General features: G+C 34.4%; 1 pseudogene; it reads right to left on the bottom strand.

Annotated features, from left to right (window-relative positions):
- Window positions 1–1503: 1503 nt before the first annotated feature.
- Window positions 1504–10114, bottom strand: LOC18609674 (stemmadenine O-acetyltransferase-like; annotated as a pseudogene).
- Window positions 10115–17483: the final 7369 nt, after the last annotated feature.

Genomic DNA, 17483 nt, shown 5'->3' with positions numbered 1-17483 from the left:
TGAGTCTGAACGAGCTCTAACCCATTCTCTGCTCGATCTGCTGCAGTTTTTCAGAGATATGTGCAAGTGTGATCTAAATTTATTTTGTTTACTGCACAAGATAGCATATAAAGATAAAAGCAATGAAATATTGAACGGCTTTACACCGTGAAACAAATATAAAATCTGTGCATGGACGCAATAAAGACTGCCTCAAAGATTTTTCGAACCAAGCTGCCCAAACCCCAAACAACCTCCATACTTAAACAGAGCCCGATACCTCGAGTCAAGATCAAACCCTTTGGAAGAACATAAAAAGGTCGGACACGATTGGGAAAGAAGCTAAACCTTGAAGCCAATGAGCCATGAGGAGCACATCAGAAGACACCAAAAATCTGAAATGCCATGGAAAAGTTTGCCATCAATCCTCTACCACCACTATACAACCATGACATAAGCTCCAAATGACAAAAATTGAGCAACAACCGGCTGATGGATCAAAAAGAAAAAAAATTTAAATACATCAAACTAAACGAAAACACCCAAAGAGATTTCACTAGCAATACCAATAAGATCGGGACTAATCCTCCATCTCACAAGATAGAAAGGAAAAGAATGTTGGACAGCTAAAACTTAGGGTTCGTTTGTTTTGTAGTAAAATATTTTTTGAAAAATGTTTTCAAGACTTATGCTTGTTTGTCAGACGAAAAATTAATTCTAAATGTAAAATATTTTACGAGTCATCAAAGTTAACCACGGAAAAGACGTAAAACATTTTCCAGATAACAACAAAAACACTTTTATACTAAGTTTATGAGTATAAATTTGATGAATATTAATATTTAACTTAAAATATTAAAAAAATAAAAATATTAATATTTAATGTTAAAATAATTAATTTAAAATATTAATATTTAAATTACTATTAAAATTAAACAACATTATTTTAATGAAACCATTCAATACAATTAAATTTTTTATTTATAAATGGAATAAATCTTACTAATAATTATAATAAAAAATATTTCAATAATTATTATTTGATAAATACATATTTATAAGTATAGGTTTTGGATATCTTACACAATTAATGAATATTTATATTTTTATAGATATTACAAAAAAGTGATAAGATGAATTTTTTTTTGAAAATTAGAGTTTATTTTCATTACAGATTTGTGATTAAATATTTTGGAAAATATCATTATTGATTTTATCCATTTTCATTTCCATTCCTAATTTTGATACCAAATTAGTGAAAATAAAATATCAATATTGTTTTATACTCAACTCCTATTTATTATTTTAACACCTAAATAACTTCATCATGATGAAAAATATTTTCCATAAAATGATCCCAACAATAGAAAATGTTTTTGATAGTTTACTAAAACAACAAAAAACATTAAATTTTTCTGCAAAACATTTTACACAGAAAAAATTTTCCTCTAACAAGTCATTTTCCAGTTACCAAACAGACCTTTACAAGAAAACATCAATTGAAACTACAGGAACTAATCAACTTCAACAGTTTTTTAAGGTAATGAATCCAAGCAATTCCTTGTCACAATCAAATTTTGCCATGTCTTCCTCTTTTAGGTTAATCCAAGCCTCTATCCCATCACTAGAAATGATGTCTTGGAAAATAACTCCATGCATGGAAGCTAGAGTAGCAGAACCTACCCAAATGGGTTTCCCCCAACCAAAATCAGCTTCATATAAGGGAAACTTGCATAAACTACTGAAACTAAAGTAAATTGTCTCCCCTCTGATGAGTTTCCCAACCATCTCTTTGATGTAGTCTAAGTGATCTTGTGCATCTTGGACCTTCTTCACGTACTCTTTGTCAAGTTTTCTTATGGAGTCTTTTATTTGACTAAGGAGATTATGACAAATTTCTCCTTCGTCCATGGATGGAACTGTCATTGAAAAGCTATAAAGAGTCCCAGAAGAATAGTCTGGCAGAGGCAGCTCCATTTTTGTACGTAAATTTACCAAGTGAAAAATTGCACAAAACGTAACAGGTCTTGATCTTACCTTAGTAGCAGCTACAAACCAGCTCCATATGAAAGCTGATAAGGCCTCAATGTGAATTGGGCATTCTAGGTTTTCTGAGCTAGAATTATCGACATATTTTCCTCTGATTTCCTCTATTTTAGAGGCTGTAAACACAAACCTCTTTGTTATAATTTTTACTTTGGTTTGGTGAATGTTTGGGTTATACCCTGATAGTTGTTGGTGGAGTGATTTTGAGAACTAATGGCTACTGTAAATAACTCTTTTATGCAACAATAAAACAGAGATGAACAGATGGTATAAAGCTCACACACTTCATTCATTAAAGAAAGCTAATATATACTACATACAACTAAAAACCAAAGATAAAAGAACATAACCACCTGCTGAAATGTGGTTTACAAATATTAGTTAACAAACTAAACATAAAACATCCACGATCCTATAACTTAGTTACGATTTTGAAAACCACTAGACACACACTACGAACTACATATATATCCAAACTAATAAAAAAAAACATGTCACTTGGTCAAGCATTATCTTCAACACCCTTCCTTAATGCTTGCATCTTTAGGCATCAACATTCCTCAGTTGATTTCAAATTTTGCTTCGTGAAGTGCCTTGGTCAAGATATCTACAACTTGCTCACTTGAGCAGCAATATTAAACTAAGATTTCACCTTTTTCTGTGCATCTCTCAAGGCATGATATTTCACGTGAATGTGTTTAGTTATTCTATGAAAAATAGGATTTTGAGAGATGGATATAGCTAACTTATTATCCACGAACAGCTTGGTTGGTTTAGTCTGAGGTATACCAAGATCAATCAACACCTTTTTTAACCAAAGAACTTGATTACTCAGCTTTAGTTGAGGATTGGGCTACAGATTCTTGCTTGTGTGAACTCCATGAGAAAACACCATTACCAAGAGTGAATATGTACCCAGAAGTACTCTTGGCATCATCAATACAACCTCCCCAATTGCTATTTAAGAATGGTACAAGATCAACAACATCGGATCGTGTAAACTTGACACCATAGCTTGAATTGCCTTTTAGATACCTTAGTAATCTTTTTGTAGCAGTGAAGTGTGACTCACATGGCTGTTGCATAAACCTTGACAAATAATTAATAGAGAACATGATCCCAGGTTTAGTTGAACATATATACAAAAGGTAGCCAATAAAGCTTCTATATTCACCAGGATTACTAAGTTTATTACCTGCATTAGTAGGTAATTTTTCATTGGCGACAAGAGGAGTAGTTATTGCCTTGCAGTTGTTCATTTTAAATCTTTTCTAGACATCAAGAATATATTTTTGTTGTGTTAAATGAATACCATTGTTGGTCTGTGATACTTGAAGTCCCAAAAAATACCTCATCAACCCGAAATCGGACATATCAAACTCCTTCTGCAAATTGGCTTTGAGTTTTTCAACTTCTTGACAATAAACACCAGTTATCAGAATATCATTTACATATAATGATACAATTAAAGAGACACCATTACCTCCTGTTAAGACATACAAAATTGTATCATTCAAGCTTTTTTGAAATCCTTGACTTTGCAGATAAGAGTCAATTTTAGCATTCCAGGCACGTGGTGCTTCCTTTAAATCGTATAAGGCTTTATGAAGCCTATACACTTTGTTTTTACCAGCTTCAACTTCAAACCCCATAGGTTGTTCAACATAAATCTCCTTAGTTAGTCTACCATTTAAGAAGGTAGACTTAATATCGAGATGGAATACTGTCCAACCAAATGCTGCAGAAAGTGTTATGAGTAGCCTAATTGTGTCTAGCCTTACCACGGGAGCGAAGGTATCAAACTAATCCACTCCTGGCAATTGATAAAACTCCTTAGCAATAAGCCTCGCTTTATATTTATTCAAAGATCCATCAAAATTTATTTTTTTTCTTGAAGACCCATTTGACTCCTATCACTTGCCTATGTTTCGGTCTGTCTACAAGTGTCCATGTCTTGTTCTTCTCGATCAAAATAATCTCTTCCTTCATAGCAGCTTTCCATTCATCATAGAGTACAACTTCAACAAAAGAGTCAAGTTCAGCAATAGTAATTTGACACCTATCATATATATCTTGAATAACATGTGTACCTCTCACTGGTGCTTCATCAATAATCTGGTCAAAATCAAGTTCACTGGGGACAGCATTTTGGTCGTTAGATTTTTCACTTGGGATAGCATTTTGGTCATTAGATTTTTCACTTGGGATAGCATTTTGGTCATCCGATTTTTTTTGTTATGGTTATTTCCAATCCCACTTGTGATCTTCATCAAAAATAACTTTTCTGCTTATGGAAATCTTACCAGAATTGATCATATAAACTTGTAGGCTTTTGACTCCAAGCTATAGCCTACAAATATTCTTTTTTGTGCTTTAAGCTGCAATTTATTTCTCAGTTCAGCAAGAACATGTACATAACACAAACATCCAAAAATAAGCAAGTGACTTATTGATGGCCTATTCTCGAACCAAGCTTCATATGGAGTCACATATTTCAAGGTTTTTGTAGGAAGAAAATTTAGAAGGTACACAGCAGTGTTAGTTGCTTCTACCCAAAAGTTCTTGGGTAGTCCCTTCTCCATCAAGAAACACTTGGTCATTTCCATTATGGTTCGATTTTTCTTCTCACTAACTCCATTTGTTGAGGGGAGTATGGGGTAGTGAGCTGATCTTGGATGCCTTCCTTTTCAAGATATTTAGAAAAAGCCAAAGACTTGTATTCTTCACCTTTGTTTGATCTAAGAATTTTAATTCTTTTTCCTAATTCTTTTTCAACTCTGGCCTTAAATTTCAAAAAACAGTCGAACACTTCTGATTTATTTTTGAGAAAAAAATCTACCACATTTTGGTGACATCATCAATAAATAGCAAGAAAAATTTACTTCCACTGATTGATAATTCACTCATAGGTCATGCAATGTTCGTATGAACCAGACTTAGCTTCTCAATGGCTCTGCTTGAACTAGTTGTAGGAAATGAATTTTTAGTTGACTTCCTAAACTGACAGAAGCCACAGAATTTATTTGATTCAGTCAAAGATGTTAGATTTTCCATTAAGCTTAACTTGCTGGCATGAATCAATGAAGAGAAATTACAGTGTCTTAAACATTTATGCCACAGGGAGGTCGAGTTCAAACCCATCTTAGATGCTTGACAGTACATATCATTCCAATTCAAAGGAAAACACATTCTTTTCATAAGAACAGTCGTAACAAACTCTCTTATGGGATCAAATATATTGCAGGATTTGTCTTTAAATAATAAGACATAACCATCATCAACAATTTGCCCAACGCTAAGCAAATTTTGGGAAATTTCAAGCACAAGTAGAACTCTTGAAACAAACTTATTGCCCGATGTAGTTTGAATACCTATAGTACCTTTCCCTATTGCATGAAGAAAATCCCTATTACCTATTTCAACATTTGATCTATGTTGATGATCAATTTCAGTGAAGAGTTTTGCATTTGGAGTCATATGGCTTGAACATCCACTGTCTAACAACCACTGGCTTGGATCAACAACCTTGGTCTTGCTCAATGCCATAAACAATTGTTTTTCTGCCACCTTAGCCTTTTCAATTTTTTGGGGTGAGTTGTCTCACTTTTTTGATTTGTTTTTACAAACCTTCTCAATGACCTTACTGACTGCAAGCATGACATCTTACACTTGGTTTGAACCAACATTATGCCTCTGTATGGTTTCTTTTTTGCAATGTGGACATATTGGAAATTCGCTCTTTTGTTAGGTGTTTTGTTGTGACGAGTGCCTCCTTTTTCTTTTGACTGGTTATGTTCATTCTTTCAAGTATCTATGATTATCTTTCCCTTGAACTTAGCTACCAAAGCATGCTCAGTATTATCATCCAAACGTATTACCCTCCTATGTTCTGAAGCTTGGAAAGCATTTACAAGTTCTATAAGAAAGAGTTTGGACAAATCCTTGGACTTTTCCAAGGAAGAAATCTTTGATTCAAAGCATTCAGGATACTGACCAAAACTTTCTCAATCACTCGTTTGTCAGGCATGGTTTCACTTAACAACCTCAATTGATTAACCACCTTCATTACCCTATCAAAATAGTCTTTGACAGAGTCAGCATCTTTCATCTTTAAAACCTTAAATTCTTTTAGTAAATTGAGAACTTGCATCTGTCTGGTACAATCAGACCCTTGAAACTCTTCCTTCACCTTGCTCCATACTTCTTTTGCCGTGTCACAGGCCATGATCTTGGTAAACACTACTTCTATTACAGCAGAATGTAGATATGACAAAGCTTTGTAATGTTTTGCCACCTCTTCATTATGCTGTTTGATTTGAGCCAGTGTAGTATTTTCTCTTAACTGTGGCGGTAAAGTACTATTCTAAACAACATCCCACAAATTATTAGTCCTCAAATAGGCCTTCATTTTGATGGCTTAAATGGGACCCATCAAATATAAGTGGTGTTTGGTGGGAGAAAGAACTTGTAGCCATCTCAATGGTGTTAGGCAACAAGAAGAAAATTTATCAGTTTACAGGATGATGAAGCCTTATCGTGATCGCTTAAGATCTTAATGAAGCTTTGATACCATGTTAGTGGAGTGATTTCGAGAACTAATGGCTACTGTAAATAACTCTGTTATGCAACAATAAAATAGAGATGAACAGAGGATATAAAGCTCACACACTTCATTCATTAAAGAAAACTAATATATATTACATGCAACTAAGAACCAAAAACAAAAGAACATCACCACTTGTTGAAACGTGGTTTACAAATATTAGTTAACAAACTAAACATAAAACATCCACGATCCCATGACTTAGTTATAGTTTTGAAAACCATCAAACACACACTAAAAACTACATATATATCCAAACTGATAAAAAAAAACATGTCACTTGCTTAAGTATTATCTTCAACAATAATGATATGCTCTATGGTGGGAAAAGCGAGGTTAACGCAAATTCTGGGGCCGCTAATTTCTTCTCCCAGGAGCAATGGTTGCCCACATGTTCACAAACGCAAAAAATGAAAGGGCATCCCTAACTTTGTGAGAAATGCACATGCCAACACCTATTCCTCCACAATCAAAAATATTGAATTGGATTCTTGGGGGCAATTCTTCTGCATCATATAGTTCAAATGGAAGTAATATGTTAAGTTTGCCAGGGACAAGGTTTCGTATGACATCTGAAAGTTGGCACTTCACTAGGGTTTCTAGAAAGGGAATGCCCTCGTCATTGCAGTCTACAAACAGGTTGTCTCTGTTATGAAAATTGCCCAAGAAACAATAAAGATAAAACCTAGAGAAATTAAGCAAATAGAAAAACACAAGAATTTACGTGGTTAGGCCTCTTGCCTGCTTCCTCGGAATGAAACTGTTCTTCAATTATTGAGAAATTAAAGTATAATAAATTGACCTCTATGGTTCCCCAAACCAACCCAAAATCCCTTGCACACTCTTTTTCAATAATCTCCCAAGAACACTCACCTAAACCACTTTAGCTCCACATAGAGCAAAAGATAGAGTTAAAAGGTGTCCCTTCTCTAGAGCTCTCAAAGCACTACTTATAATTCTAAAGCCTAGAGATCTACTTTTATAATATAAAAGTCCAAAGTAGAATGTGATTAGGACTCGATGTGGAATAAGAAGTTTAAAACTTTACAACTACTCAATGTTGTACATAAATAAGAATCCTAATCAAATAAGATCTAGAATTATAGTCAACCTAAAACTCAACAAATCTCCACCTTTGACTTGAATTCAAACTCCTTAAACCTCTTCCACCAGTCGCACCTAATTATAACTTCCTAACTCCCCCTATTTTTTGACACTTTTGAACAACTCTCCAAGCATAAGACTTCTAAATCATTGGCTTTTATAATTACCACGACTACACATATCGAATCAAGCATGGTTCAACACTCGATTCCATAAAATGGCCAATGCACCTATGTAGCCATCAAGTCAATGGCACTAATTGACTTCGAAAAGGGACCTCGACGACCTTTTGATTCAGTACTGACAAGATTTTTTATCTTTTCACCATTGTTTACACCATGGGAATCTTTCATCATCTCCTCGGCAAATGAAATCTCACTTTGGTAGCTACCATATCTTGTGCACTGTTCCAATCCCTTTGAGGCCTCACATTCTAGATGATACAAGCCATCATACAAATTCTCCCTCATTAGAACCATGTCACCTTGTGTGACTTTTACCACTCCATCACAAGTAAAATATCCATACCCTTTGGAGTTTAATAGGCTCAATGATATTAGATTCTTATGTAGCTTTGGGACACAAGCCACACCACTCAAAGAACGCAAAACCTTATCAAACATTTTGATTTTCACCACTTCAAGACCCATGACCTTCACTATTGACTTATTACCCAAAGTCAAATTCCTAGCCACCCCTTCTTGAAGTAAATCAAAACAATCTTTTTGATAACATACGTGAGTGGCAGAAGCAGAATCTAAATATCAATAAGAATTTGCATCCATATTTTATGAGATTGCGAGGCAATCACAATCATCATCTTAAGCAATGAAAGCACACTATCCTTTATTCTTATTACTTTTATCCTCTTTTGTAGGCCAATCCCTTTTAATATGTCTATACCCTTTGCATTGAAAACACTGAATATTGTTGGATCTAGACTTGCCACCCTTAGATCCCATACTAGTTGACTTCTTCTTACGAACCTCAATTACCAATGCCAAGCCACTCGAATCTCTATCATTTTCCTTACTTTTCTTTCAGGCTTCATAAGACATTAACATTACTTGTGCTTGTTCTAATGTTATTGTATCTATCCCACATATTAGAGATTCCATAAATACTTCATAGGAGTCTGGGAGCGAAGCTAGGAACAACAGTGCCTTTTTCTCTTCCTCCACCTTCACATCAACCTTCTTTAACTGATCAATGATCCCATTAAATTCATTCATATGCTTCATGAGGTCTCCACTCTCTTCCATCTTTAAACGATACAACTTTCACCTAAGTTGCAACTTATTGGAAAGACTTTGAGCCAAGTAAATCTTTTATAACTTTGCCCACTACCTTAAAGCAGAATCCTCATCAATAACATGGTTAAACACGTTATCTCCAATGCAAAGCCGAATAATACTCACACACCTTTGCTCTAACTCTACCCATTCAACATCCTTTATGTCATCTGGTTACTTTTCCTTATTTCCTAGCAAAGGGCGCATTAAGACTTACTGCACAAGGAGATCTTTCATTCTTCTTTGTCATTGCGTAAAACTAGTCTTCCCATCAAGCTTCTTAATTTAAAAATTCGTAGAACTAGTAATTTTCTACATCCTTGTTGAATCTTGAATTTACCAAACCTAAAGTTCTGATACCAGTTTGTTATGAAAATTGTCCAAGAAACAACAACGATAAAACCCAGAGAAATTAAGCAAACAGAAAACACAAGAATTTACATTGTTCGGCCTCTTGCCTACGTCCACAGAATGAAACTGTTATTCTATTATTGAGAAATTAAAGTACAATAAATTGACCTCTATGGTTCCCCAAGCTAACCCAAGATCCCTTGCACACTCTTTCTTAATAATCTCCGAAGAACACTCACCTAAACCATTCTAGCTCCACTTAGAGCAAAAGACAAAGTTACAAAGCGTCCTCTCTCTAGAGCTCTCAAAGTATTCCTTACAATTCTAAGGCCTAGAGATCCACTTTTATAATATAAAAGTCTAAAGTAGCATGCGAATAGGACTCGATTTAGAATAAGAAGTTTAAAACCATACAACTACTCAATGTTGTACACAAACAAGAATCCTATTCAATTAAAATCTAGAATTCTAGTCAATCTAAAACTCAACAGTCTCTAATGCATTCGGCTAGAGGGTAGAAATAAGTAAGGGCATTAGAAATGTACTGCTTAAGCTGGTCGAAAGTCTCGATTTTGCTGGTTTGGGTATCGCATATTTTCGAGTAGAACAGGACCAAAGGGTTAAAAACTGGGGGAGTTATTTGATCAAGGAAAGAGAGTTGATAGCGGAGAAGCCCACTGAGGGATGAAGAAGATGGCTGGATAATCTCTTTGCATATCACTTCAACATCAAGCTTCATGTTGTACGTAAAGCTTGAATGTAAATGGCTAATTACTGAGTGTCAATGATGCTAGATTTTGCCCATCATAATTTAACTTTTATAAAGCTGCTAGTGGCGGGCAAGGACTAGAAGGACCAGACCTCAAACGTCAGAAGTTTTACAATTTATCATCGTCATCTAGTAGAAACATAATTTTTGTGACTTTTGAAGAACTTTTACAAGCCAGGTGGATACAGGATATTTAGCAGAGATTAAAAGAGGTTATATATTATGTACAACCCTGCATGGAATTGAATGGATTTTATTCTACCAGTAGGGGATTGAAAGAGAACAAATGAGCAATTGATTTTATGTCTTTTTCTTCTTGTTTCTTATATACATCTAATGATGTTATGTTTTCTTTTTCTTTTAGAATTTGAGAATGTTGAAAGATTCAAGCTTGTCCATTCATTTCATGAAAAAGTTCATACCGTATACCATATACACTAATAAGGTTAAAGGTAATGAAATTCAAGACATACTCAAAACTTAGCTTTACAAATTACACCCTTAAAATGTAGAGGAATAACATGTCAAAGAACCTTATTAAGCCTTCGGGCATATTCAAAATGACTAAAAATTATGTAGTGATCACTGATCAATTAAGTATACGAGAGCGGAAAGCCTTGGTGCTTGTGTTGACCGGCAGTAAATAATTTTTTTAAAAAAAGGAAAAACAAAGGTGTCAAAACTTTCAATTAAGGATTTGGCAGAGCAATTTTAATATTAGTTAAATAATTATTTTAGGAAATAATTTTTTAATACATTTTTGTCATCAAGTTTGAAACTATATAATATATTAATTACAAAATTATTTTCATAAATATCACTCAAATTAACCAATATCTATAAGGCTTCGTTAACGTTTTCCTTTCAATAAAGCTCCTCATGAATTGGGCCAAACCTTTTGAGTTTTTAGAACTAAGCTCAATTTGGCTAGGAATTTTGATTTAATTATAAAAGTAATAAAAAATATATATTGATATCTAAAATCATTTTAAAATAAGATTTCATTAACTGTTAATTAAAATTTTTTTGGAAAAAAATATTTTTTCATTTAATGCATTATTTTTGTCAAATTCAAGAAGAGATAATAGATTAAGTAGATATTTTTTTGTAAATATAATTTTAACAAGTATTTATAAACTGTTTAACATTGTTAGAAATGTTAGCTCAATAATAATGTGGAAAAACCCAAGAAAGAGATGAATTAGATTTCTAAAAATTTTATTTCTTTAAATTAAATATTCAATGAAGGCAATCTAAAAGCTTTTTCAATGAAGAAAAATTAAAATCAATTTTATCAATTTGTGTTTTTCAATCAAATTGTGTCAAGAATGCGTAAATAATATGAAAACTAATTTTGCAAACTCTTTAAAGTAAAGTAGATTCCTCAAATGTGAAGAGTGAGAAGTACGAGAGGAATATACAAGTTGTAAGCAAATCAAGTTTGCACACAAATCAAGTTGCCACAAATTCAACTTTTCATGAAGTCAAGTTTGAATATAAGTTTTTCAATTTTGTTTTTGACTTTAAAACATGTCAAAAGTAATTTGATAAACAAAATAATGAATAAGCAAGTTGTAAACAAATTTTCAAACTTTTTAAAGTAAAAGGCACAAGTTCAAAGAGTAAAAAGTGAAGAGAAAAGACATAAAAAATTCATAGAGGTTTGGCTCTCTCCATAGGTGCCTACATTCTCTTCCTTAGCCAGCTAAGGAGTTTCAAATCCACTATGAAGAATACTTGTTCAAAGCTCAAGCATGACCTTTACAATGCCTTTTCAAAGAATCAAGCACAACTTGCACAATGCCTTATCAAGGATCAAGCACAACCTCTCTACATTTTACTTAGGCTAAGGTAAAAGCTTTATGCCTTTTCAAGGATATGGCACAATCTTACAACACTACCTTTTGAAGGCTAAGGTATAATTTTTTTTCTCTTACAATTTTGAATAGCAAGGATACCTTTAGAAAGTGGATTTTACTATGTAAGTATAAAGTTGGAAAAACATGATAGTGATAAAGATGATTACAAAAGATGGGAATGAAGGCACAAAAAAAATTATAGCACAAGAGAGCTTAAAAGCTTGGTGGAAGAATTGAATTTTGCTTGCTCTAGCTTGTTTTCTATCTCTTTTTCTTCTTTTTCTTCATATCGTTTGATTCTTGATCAAATGATTTTTTTTCCACTCTTCTAACCTTTAAAATGTGTTGGAAAAATCCATTTTATGCTTGGAAAAAGTTTGGAGCTGTTGGAGATGATTTGGTAAAAAAACTAGCCATTTTTCTTGGATTTTTCATATCTAATGGCTACTTTTGGAGTTTTAATATCGAGCTTGGTGTTTTAGGGTGTCGATCATGGCTTGAAATTTTTTTTCAATTTACACTTGTAGGATCGAGATTTTAAATGGCGATGTCGATCCTAGAAGCTTTCAATGCCCTTCTTACATTTTGCCTTAGGATCAAGCTTTATGGTATGGGATGTCGATCCTTAGGTGTTGATCTTGGAAGCTTGGATGTTGATCCCTGCAGTTTAAATTATTCAAAGTGCTTCTTTCTAAACTTGTTTGGTGCCAAACCGTTAGACATTTCAAAACAAATGCATGGGGGTTTTTGAACATGAATAATTAAAGTTCAAAACTCACTTAAACAAGTTCAAAAATCATTTAAACAAAATAAAAACTCATTCAAGCAAATTTAAAACTCATGTAAGCAATTTTGAAACTTTCACACAGAAACACTTAAGAACTTCAAAGCTTATTTAAAGCAAATTTAAAAAGTATTTGAACAAGTTCAAATACTTATTCAAAAATTATTCAAACAAGTTCAAGGATCACTTAAAGATCTTCAAAGATCATTTGAGAAATTTTGATCATTTTTGTCATTTCAAAACTATAATTATTTTAAAGCTAATAGTCTCCTTCTTTTTGATATGATAAAAACTTTGAGCAAAATTTGCTTGTAAAAATGATCCATTTTGATTTGAAATGTTAAGCTTTTATAAAACTATGAGAAATGATAAAGTATTGAAAGATTTGGAAACTCCTTCTCAATAGTTGCAAGGTTCAAATCTTGATTAAAGCTACAAGGTTAAATATTCCTTTTTGAAGATGCAAATTTTTTTATTATCTTTCCTTCTTTTTGTTATATCAAAAAGGAAGATAAAAACAGAATAAGCATAATTTGTAAAACATAATAAGCTCATAAGAAACATACTAATTGTTAGAAAAAGATATTCAATAAGCACATTAATCACTATACCATTAATATTAAACACCAATATCAATTGTTAAAGATTAATACCAATTGATAAATATAAGTAAAAGCTCTCTTTTTGTAAAAGGAAATAAGCGCAAAATCAATTGTAAGCGATAGAATCATGTCACTACAAAAAAGATAGTTTTACCAATGGAATGCTGACGGAGTTGTATCCTAAGTATTACTAATGAAACACCAACAGAATACTGATGAAACTAACTTTGTTGGTATTCCGTCTGTAATACAATGGCGCAAAATCACTCAAAGTCACACAAAGTTTATCGACCACAAAATTTCGTTGGTGAAAGAGTTACCAAAGGAATGTATCGACCAAAATTGTTGATAGTATGTCCAGTCGATAAAGATATTAAAATGTTGATGAAATTAAAAATGAAATTTTTGTTGGTAAATAATTTCAAATTATTAGAAGCCTTAACTTGTCGACAAAAATTTCGTCGGTAGCTTTAATGTTAAAGACAAAAATTTAGTCATTATTAAATCTAAATTGTAATCACCTCGCATTTTTCTTTTTTTGGGTACTGCTTCGCATCCGAGTTGCCTTTTACCCTTTGCACCTTCGACCATCCACCTAGCCCAAATCCAACCCTCCATCGATTGAAGAAGCTCACCTTTTGCAGCTCCAGTCGCCCTTGAGTCGTTCGCACCTCCAAGCCGAGCCGCCCTTGCCCAGTTCGCACCTCCAACTGAGCCGCCTTTACCCTTTTTCGTAGCTCTAATTAGGCGTACCTTTGAGTTGAGTTGCTTGAAGCTCCCTACGCACCTCCGATAGGCCACCATTTGGTCCTACTCGAATTCCACCCTTATCCCCTTTGCAGCTGTAGCCGATGGTACATTCCCAGACGATAAGCCCTAAATTTGGCCTTAGCTCTTTCGCAGCCCCAAATCTATTGTTGAACAATGTGTTTGAATGTTGTTTATAAATATGTTGTTTGAGGTTTGGCTGTTGTTGAATAATATTGTTGAATGTTGTTGAATTATATGTGGTTCAATAATTTGTTGTTGAATTTTGTTGAGTAATCTGTTGTTTAATAATCTGTTGTTGAATAATGTTGAATTATCAGTCCATACCTAGGTTGCTTTGAGTTGGGATCCTATTCTAGATTAGTTAGTTTAGTGAAATTAGTAAGTTTATTAAAATTTAAAATTATTTAAATTAGTTAAGGTATTATCTAGAGAAAATTATGAGAAATGGACCTCGTGATAAGGTGATTTCAGAAATAACCACTCATATAAAGTTATCTGTTTCTAGCCAAAAAGAAGTATGAGTAGACCAAAATGCCCTTAAAAATATCGTTTCAAATTAGGTTCTCGATATCTCCCTCTCGCTAAAGAGAAAATAGAAAAAAATAAATGCTCAGGTGTTTAAGCTCGGTCATTTTTCTCTCTCAACTGTCTAAACTGTCTCAAATCTGCCAACTCTCTGTTGAGCACCATCGTCATCAGCTTTCTCAGCTCTCTGAACTGTATAAGCTCTGTCAACTCTTTGTTGAGCATTATCATCATCTGGCTGTGGTCTATCTCTCGGCATCTAACCATGTTGTCGTATATGAACAGATCCTATAGTAGAGATGACATCAAGGTATGTTATTAGGTTTGGGTTTATTGCCGCAACACTTAAATTTCTGAAACATTTGGTGTAAATTAGAACATGGATTAGAAACATTGCCCAGAGTTGTTACACGCCATGCATCTATAACATGTGTTAGCATTATTTTAGCGTGTCACGACATTGGTTATTTTAGGACACTTCGTGTAACGAGTCAATAATTACACTGATTGGCGTGTCACATGCCATGGGTATTTTAGGCCAGTTAGTGTAAGGACACATTAATTATACTCATTGGCGTGTTACAACATTTTACGTTATATGCATGATGTGTTACCATATTTTATGTTATATGCATGGCGTGTTAGCACATTATACGTTATACGCATGACGTGTTACCACATTATATGTTATATGCATGGCGTGTTACAACATGACTGACAAATTCTAGAACACGGCATGTCATGTAATGTGTTAAATGATTGACAAATTATTGTTGTTTTCAAAATTTCAGTGGGGTTCCAATTGTGTGACTTGATATAGACACGGTGGTCAGTGGGTCGATAGCATTTACAAGGGTGGTGAGTCACGAATGCGGGGGGTTAGGAGTGATTTATTGTTTGTGGGATTGATGAAGCTGGTTGAATATGTTGTTGGGGTAAATTCATAAATTGACGAGATTGAGTTACATGCATTGATCAGTACACCTGGAGAGCTATCACAGCTAATTATCAAGGACGATGAGAATGTTGCATTAATTCTACTGGAACAGAGGAATGTTCCGGCTATGTATGTCAGCATTAAGGGACGCCAAATAAATGTTATGTCACATGAAGAAGCTGAACAACATGGTAATCAGCTTAATCAAAATGAGATATACAATGCTTCACATATACCATAGCATTCAGTCTGTAACCCACAACAATGGCAATTGACGTATGCACAAGAGTTTGTGCAGCCTGGTAGACACACGACATTCACAGATTAGTTGGTTGCACAATTTCGATCAGGATGTGTATTGAACCAATTAGTTACTTCTGTCTAACAAATGCAACGATCGGGTGAAACTGTACAGGATGTAATGGCATTTTCAAATGAGAATGTGACATTTGAGTACAACACTGTGACGTTAGAGGTGACACTACGATGCTCGAGGATAATACTGCATGTGATGGGGGAAATGAGGATTTGTTCCTTGTCGGTGAAGATAGATTTTATGACAATTCGGATGATGGGCCTGATGAATGGCACGATGAGAGTTCAGACGAGGATTGGCTTTATGACAGTGACATTCCAATTTGCAATAATGTTAAAGGTGAAATGGAACCTGTTGGAGGTGTTAATGTAGGAGATGTTCAGTGTGATGACCCCATATACAATAACCCCATCGCTGATGAGAACGAGATTCATTCCCCTAGTACATTGCTCCATGACAGTTATCAGGAAAGGGGAAATGTAGGGATATCTCGTACGTGGGTAATTCCAGAAAAGTTCTCCTTCCAAACAATTACAAGTGAAGAGTCGACATGTGCCGATGATCGCTTATACAAAGAAAGAATATTTTCCTCGAACGCTGAGTTGAAACGAGCTTTGAACATGTTGGCTCTAAAAGAGCAATTTGGGATAAGAGTAAAAAGGTAATGTAAAGCTCATTATGAGGTTGGTTGCAAGGACAAGGCATGCAAGTTCAATGTGCATGCAACGAAGTTATCTGAATGAGGAGAAATTGGCAAGTTCGGACATTCCACAAAGTACACACGTGTACTGTCGTTAGTTTGCAAGGGCGATTTGCAACCGCGAGTGTGAAGATAATTGGTGAACTTATGTCACACAAGCTTCAGGCTAATAGTGTAGCATTGGGACCTAAGGACATAATTGTTGAGATGAGGGTTCAGGGGGGATTGGAATGCCTCTATGGTAAGGCTTGGTAAGTGAAGGAGTATGCGAGGCTTGTTTTTGGTCCCCCGGAGGAGTCATTTCAACTACTACCCTCGTATTTTTATATGTTGGAACAAGAAAATCCTAGCACAGTCACTGTAGTGGCTACTGATAAGGTAGAAAAATTCATATATTGTTTCTGGGCATATGGGGCTTGTATTCGAGGGTTTAAGGATGTAATGCGTCCTACGGTTGCAATTGATGAGACACATCTGAAAGGCAAGTTCAAGGGTGTTATGTTTGTCGCTGTGTGCAAAGATGCGAACGAGTGCGTATATCCAGTTGCGTTTGGCATCGGCCATGTTGAGGACGAAGACTTTTGGACGTGGTTTCTTAGCAAGCTGCGTGATGCAGTTGGTTGTCTTGAAAATACTATGTTCATTTATGATCAGCATATCGACATTAAGAAAGCAATCCAAAATGCATACTCAGAAGTGCACCATGGTTTATGCGGGTACCATTTGAAGAAAAACTTTAAAAACAAGTTCAAGCGTGACGACGTTTTTATGATTTTCACCTTTGCTCGAGATTGCTATAAGGTTTTTGATTTCAACAGACATATGAACCAGCTCAAGCAGATTCA

This window comes from Theobroma cacao, chromosome 2, assembly GCF_053813885.1.
Source record: "Theobroma cacao isolate CCN51 chromosome 2, ASM5381388v1, whole genome shotgun sequence".
NCBI lineage: Eukaryota > Viridiplantae > Streptophyta > Magnoliopsida > Malvales > Malvaceae > Theobroma > Theobroma cacao.
The sequence above is the reverse complement of the archived record's forward strand: the minus strand, read 5'-3'. Positions and strand labels throughout refer to the sequence as shown.